Here is a 7291-nt window from a genome sequence, read left to right as displayed (position 1 = left end):
CTGATTCCTACAGTTTAATTGCCTCCTTTGAAGCTGAGTCACTTGCTTTTACAGCCTCTGTTTAGCTTTAGTCACTAGTTCTATGTATATGCAAGCAGCAGCCAAACTCGAAATGCTGATGTAGTGCAAGAGTCAGGACAGAGAGGAGATATGCTCTGCCTGCAGGCAAATACACCAGATGGGCAACCTTGTTTGTTCGTAAGACTATTTAAAACCAAGTTACAACATGTAGCAGGCTCTGCAGTTCATAGAATCACAGAATCACACAATGGTTTGGGTTGGAACGGATCTTTAAAGAGGTCCAGGAACGTGAGGCATCCACAGATTCTCTGGCAACCTGTTCCCTGCTTCACCCTCATCATAAAAAAATTCTTCCTTATATCTAAACCTATCCTTTTATAGTTTAAAGCCACTGCCCCTTACATTTCAGGACTGACAGTTCTCTGAAATGCTTCCACCTTTCATCTTAGGTGGCATTGGCTGCTCCTGAGCTACTACATCCTAAACACTACAGAGTTTTACATGTTTTAACTCCTCATTCTTCTCCTTCCCCCAGTGTAACAACCTGTGAATAGGCTGTGTAAAGCTCTGCAAGGAGGCATGGCCACACTCATGAACCTCTATGCAGGATAACTCAGCCATGGTGCAACATGAAGGACACTGTTCTGCTGAAGAGCAAGGTTTGGGGAGAAGAGTATAAGGTGCTGGATGGTCTGTGTATGTGACATACCAATTATCTGTCCATGCAGATAGCCAGCTCTGACTTACACTAACAAGACAGGGACATGAAAAATGGTAGAAATGAGAAACACCAAAAGGGAGAGTACTAGTTTAAAGAAGCTGCTGACCAATGATGGGTGTTATGAAGACAAGCACATCGCAAGTATCAAGTAAAGGTACAGCAAACCCAGGACCACTGGGGAATGAGTCAGCATGGTGGACTACTCATTTGGAAGAGGATGAAGATGTTCCAAAGAAGAACATAACAAGGAGGGGAAAATGGAGCTATAAGGACAAGCAAATCATGCAGATGATGCTAATCACAGGAGCTGCTGAGCAGCCCTGAGCCAGATTGGCACAGCAAAACAGGAAAATAAATCTGTTTTGCTCTGACCATATGTATGTCTGACTTGCTTCTGTGCTTAGAGGACACCCTAAAGTGCTTTCCTAAAACTGGGAGCACACAAAGGGGAGACTTCCTAAAGCTGTGAAGTTCAACTCATTAGGGATAAATGGTGACCTGAAAGCAAACTTTGTGTTTCAGTTTTCCCAACTCTGCTAATGGAGAAAAAAGATTTGTGCTGCTCCAAGAGAGACAACCAGCTCCACTCATCCAGCCAAGACTCCCAAAGTTTATTTGACTTCTACTATATCTTTGGACAAGGCCAAAGCTCTTTCTTCCCAGCCTCATCATTGACCCTTAAGTTTCTGAATGCTGTGGATGTAGTAAATCTGCAGCACATTCTCTCCCATGGAGGCTGGGGGATGTTTCCTGGTTTCAGCTGAGAAAGAGTTAATTTCCTCTCTACTGATTGCTGTGACAAGAATGTCAATAATGCATATTGTTTTAGTTGTTGCTAAGCGATGTTTATACTTCTCAAGGACTCTTTCCAGCTTCCCATAGAAGACAGAACAATGGAATGGCCAATGAAATATTCCATACTATAGATGTCATACTCAGTATATAAATAGGGGTTGGCAGGGAGGGGGTGGGGGTGGGATTGGCTATCACTTCTTGGGAAGGTACCAATTCACTGGGTGGTGAGAGTGACTTGTGTCATTGTTGTTGTTATTGTTATCATTATTAATATTGTTGTTTTCCTTTTCTGTTATTGTTCTATTAAACTGTCTTTATCTCAGCCCACGAGGTTTTTTCCTTTCCCTTTCCCCTCTCTTTCTCCCTGCCAGTTTCCAGCTCATGGGCTGCTGACACGGAAGGAAACAGGGAGAGCACACTCATCCTACGAGTCTGTGTTGCTCCTCCTCTCTCCTCTTCATCTGAACTGTGTTCTGTTGCTGCAAAAGGCTTTCCAAGAGCCAACACAAGCAGGCTCTTCTGGCTGAGATCCTACAGGAAGGATGCATATCTGCCCCTCAGCTCTGGCTGGGTTATTGTTCAGCCTCCCTCTGCTCTAGAAGCAGATGAAATTCATATAGAAACCAAGGATTTCCAACAAAGAGCTGCGAGGCAAACATTTTCTTTTGCTGCTGCTTCCCTCTGTGAAAAACTGTGATAAACCACTACATACTGGGGCCTGTGGGGAAGATCTGTATCAACGTTCTACCTACAGGTTCGGACTATGCTCTGACATCCTGAAGTTATGTGTCTTATTCTTCCTTTTCTTGGGGTTGCTTCTCCTGCTGGTCACAACACTGCATCTCAGCAAACTTCCTCTACAGACAGGTGTGCTCTGCTTCTTCCACCACCTTTCCCAAACCTTGTTGCTGAGTCTCCCCAGTCAGCCCTTCCAGCATTGGCCTGACTTCCAAGCCGACTCCCAGCACCTGAGGCTGGGAGTCAACACAGATAAAGGATCGTCAGCCACAGTCACATTTAACAGTTAAGAAAGGAGCAAAAAGGACAAAGAAAGCACTTGTACTGAAGGCAGCACTGCAAATTGCAGCTGCTGGCTTTTGCCAGATACTGCAAGTTCCAGGGAAGAGCAGAGGCTCAAGTCCCTCTGCTTTGATACCCTGGAAAAGACATGGGAATGTCTTGAATCTTCAAGAGAACCTTTGATTTTCATAAAGCTGTTTTTCCCCAGGAGTGGTATGGGTGTGCTATGAGTGGTTTTAGGATGTCTGGTGAAGGTGCTGGCATGTATGTGCTCTGCAGTGCATTGGTCATCAGTAAGGCTGCTAGGGTTTTCCCATGCGTGTCAAGCAGTGTAGTCTACTCATTGCGTTCTGCTCCTCTTCAAGGAAGGTGGATGGCAGGGCTGCGCTGAGATCCTTCTGACACAGCAGGGTACACATGTACAGGCCGAGTAGCCTTGCTGGCAAGGCTGGGGTTGTTGGAGGAGGACAGGAAGGCACTGCAGGATGCAAATGCCTGGCTGGTGGAGCTGGGAGCCAGCTGGGGTAATCCCAACGCTGCTAAGTGCTGCAAGAGGGGAGGTAGGGGAAGTGTGTGATGGGGCCCCCCAGTGCTGGTGCAAAGGGAGGCAGATGGCGGCAGGAGGCTCTGCATAAACTGGGGAACTCAAGGCTTCCCATTCCTGCAGGCAGCTGAGGCCCCAGTGGATGGCTGAGGTGGAGATGGAGCTGCTGCCTGAGCTCTGCATACTCCATGGAGCAGAGATGCGCAATAAAAGCAAGGAATGTCATGCAGATGCACAGTGCTCCCAGGGAGGCTCTGGCACATTACCCACACAAGAAGAAGAGGAGAAAGAGGCACAGGGCACCACACCACAGCTCGGCTGGGAGGCTGATGTACCCTCAGCCCACATGCAACAGCCAGGGCAGTGACTGGAGCTCACCCCTGCCTCTGGCTCTTCCCAGAGCCACAACCTGGCCCAGTGGTACCAGAGCAGGTACCAGGGGCTCTGGAGGCTCAAGGAACTACTAACACAGCTACAGCTGGAGGTAAGGAGTACCCTTGTGCCCAGGGGTCTTTCTCCCTGTTCCCCAATGCCTGCAGAGATCCTCTCCTGGGAGAGGGACCCAAGTATGAGGGCAATGCCCGAAACGTTGCATGAGGGGAAATGCGAGGACCTTCTCCCAGGCAGAGGTCTCACAGAAGGGCTGTCCCCTTCTATTCCACTTCCTCCATGCCCTGCTGGATGGTCCAATTGTCTCCTCTCCTGCAGGAGCACTTGCAGGCAGTTAAGGAGGAGAGACTCACCAGCCTGAAAGAGCTGTATGAGGTTCAGGCGTGAAGCTGATGCATCCTGGTAGTGCCAGTGATGGGGCATCAGTGGTGGGGCTGTGGACCCCAGCACCTTCAGCCAGCAGAGTGGGTGGAGAAGGCATCAGTCCCAGAGCCCATCACTTCCCTGTGCCTTGTGAGTCACCAACAGCAATCCCAGAGCAGTGGGGTAAGTAGTGAGTGGGGCAGTGCCAGGGTTGGAGAGGGTCGGCTGTCCCCAGGTCCCATCCTAGCCATCCTGCACTGTGTGCCCATTGTTTTGCAAGAGAAACAGTGCTCACCCCAGCTGGCGGAGCAGCTATGGGGGCAAAAGGCGCAGAAAAGGGCCCTGCCAAAAAGCCAAGAGAATGGGGACACGCACACTGGCATAGATGCTTTAGAGGAAGCTCCCCTGGTGTTGGAGGTACTCATCCAACCACACCCTGTAGGCTGCAGCAAGCACCAGAGGGAGTAGGAGGCGGAGGTCCTGGGGGACAGTGGAAGTGCAGCTGGAGAGGGCACTGCCAGCCCCTGCCACAGCTGGCAGGAGCTCACTGGGGTCAGAGGTCTGTGCAGTGCCTGGCCAAGATGGGTGCTGTGCTCTTACGCAGTGCAAAGGCAGGAGCCCTGTCTTGGAGTCAACCCTTGCTGTCCCAGCCGCGTGGCAGCACCCAAAACACACCCCTTCTGTTGACTTGTGCAAGGGTGATACACTGTTTAAGATGCAGCATTAATTTCTGCCACAGCCGTGATGGCCCCAAGCTCCACAACTTCTTGGCTTCACCTGCCAAGGGCAGCTGGGGAAGACAGCTTCCCCCAGTGTCTGTGTGGGGTGATGAGGAGGGAAGTGAATCCTTTTCTTTGTTTGGAGGGGAAATGGGTGGTGAACCCCAGGAGACAGCCCTAGAACACATGCTCCAGAAGGACTCCAGGACTGGGCACCTCTCTTAACTGTCCTGTTCACCAACTCTACACTTCCTTCCTCATCACAGTGTTCACCTCCCCTCTTTCCTGATCTTCATCCCTCTGGTCTCGGTTCCACTCCCTGGTTTTCTCATTCTGCCCCTCTATTCTGCTTGCATCCCGATTTTTTTTTTCTCTCTCTCTCTCTGCCAGGCCCTCTGACTTTGTCTATCCTTTTGTTCAGCTCCTCATCCCTATTCTTCTGTCCCTATCGTTCTTTCTCTATCCCCTCCTCCATTCCTTGGCCCTATTTCATTCCCTCTATTCCACTGTTTGCCTCACCATCCCTTTTCCTCTCCTAGTCACTCCCTTCCACTCTCAGTCCCGCATTCCCCACTCCTCTGATCCCTCTCTCCCCCGCTCCGCAGCTCTTGCCCTCTCACTCTAGCCTACTCCCCGTCGGGCAGTCCTTGCCCGGAGCAGTGCTCCACACTCGCTCCGTTCCTCCCCGCCCGCCCCGGCTTTCCCCTTTTCCCCGGGCTGAGGTCACCGCCCGCCTAGCCGCGCTCGCCCACCCGCGCTCAGCCCGCGGGGCTCTGCCCGCATCCTGCCCTCCGCCCCGCGGCCAAACCCGGGCGCATGCGCACTACCACCCCCGCAGTCTGCGCTCCTACGGGCGGGCTTCTGCGCATGCGCGGAGCCGCTGCCGCCGTGCTGCTGCCAGCGCATGCGCGCTGCCCCTCCCACCCTCAGTCCCGGTACGGCGGCAATGCGCAACCGAGCGGGCGGTTCGGACGCTGCCCGTTCTCTTCCGGGGCTGCCCGGTAGCGCAGCCTGCCGCCCCTCCGTCACGAGTGCCCGCTGCCGTCGGGCATTTTGACTGCTTCCCCGTGCCTCGGTTACAAAAAAAGTGGCCGGTTACAAAAAAAGTGGCCGGCCGCCGCCCGGCAGGCAGCACGGCCTTGCTGCGGATCGGTGTTACCGGGGAGTGAGTGTAGCCCACGGCTGCCGCTCTGCGGCCACCGGCCTCCCGGGGAGGGCCAGGGCCGCCACAGTCTTGCGGGACCTCCGCAGCGCCCGGCCGGCGGAAGCGACGCTTGGCGGACGGGGGTGTGCGAACAGCCTCGGGAGGCTTGGCCTGCCGCCGCCCGCCAGTGCCGGGGCAGCGGGGCCGCGCCGGAGCGGGTTGAGGCGCGGGCAGCCGGGCTCTGAGGCTGCTGGGTGCCGGCCAGGAGGGCGCCGACCGACCTTCGGTGGCCGCTGGTGTCGGGGTTTCTTCTGCCAGGAGCCGGATGAGCGGCAGAGGCTCCCCCAGAACATGTCCCGGCAGCACTTAGCCAGCCCTTCAGTACACTGACTCAAAAAAGACTCACACACCTGCGCACTTTTGGGTACTCGGCGGTCTTTGAATGAGAAAAAACCCAAACCAGCCCCAGGCCTCCAAACACCCAAAGCTCTGCTTGAGGCCCCCAAAGACTCAGTCGTAGGGTCCTGAATCCCAGCCTGACCAGCCCCAAAGGCTCCCAAGGTTGTCCCAGAGCCCCAAAACGCTCCCAGCGCTGCTTCAGCCACCCCCTAAACCTACCCCAACAGCTCTTTGCTCCTGCTAGCTTCCTCACACCCTGCCTAAATGCCCTCAAATCCCCTATCCCTATGCTAGCAGCCCATAACACTGTAAGCCCTGCTCCAGGATGCTGCCATTTATCCCTGCTTCCTACCAGAGTATCCCCGGTGTTCTCCAATCCTATAACAGTACTATCCCAAGACTTGTCTCAAGGCTCCTAAATACCACCGAACAGTCCCCAGAGGAGTGTAAGTGTCATGAATACCTGCAAACCCTACCTAACTATCCCCCCTAAGTCCCCCAAACCTTTCTTACAGCCCCAAAACCCCCTGAACCCTGTTTCTGAGCACTCGAAAGACCTCCTCCAAAGATCTCCAGACCTTAATTTCCCATGAAGATCCCACAAACCTTTCTTCTAGGCCACTACACACCTGCAGGTCCTTCCCAAGAGCCATCAAACAACCCTAGACTTGTCCTAGGGCACTCAGACCCTGCCTCCATGTCCCCAAGGACTTCCCCTAAAACGCTCTTTGGGCAGCAAAATATCTCAAATCAAGTCCAAGTGCCCACAAAGACTCACCTAAAATAGCCCAAGTGGCTCCAAACACCCTAAACCCTGCCTCCAAGCTTCTCAGATCTCTCCCAGGCCATGCCGAAGGGTACCAACACTGTCCTGAAGCTCCCACCAAATCCCAAATATCCCCATATTCTTGCTGGCTCCAAGAGACCCTGTGCCCTGCCCAATTTTCCTCAAAGAATTCAAAATTTGCCCCAAGCCCCAAAACAAACCTTGCCCTACTTCGAGACACTCAGAAACCTGCCCAAAACCCTACCATAGGACCCCAAATGCTGCCACAAAATTTCCTAGCAATGCTGAAAGGCCCACACCCTCCCCTGAGACTCTAAAGCCTCCAAACCTGCCTCATGCTCCAAAACCCCCAGTGTGTGTCCTGGGAACCCCAAAATACCCTCAATTA

Source organism: Calidris pugnax, unplaced genomic scaffold, assembly GCF_001431845.1.
Source record: "Calidris pugnax isolate Ruff unplaced genomic scaffold, ASM143184v1 scaffold250, whole genome shotgun sequence".
Classification (NCBI taxonomy): domain Eukaryota; kingdom Metazoa; phylum Chordata; class Aves; order Charadriiformes; family Scolopacidae; genus Calidris; species Calidris pugnax.
The sequence above is the reverse complement of the archived record's forward strand: the minus strand, read 5'-3'. Positions refer to the sequence as shown.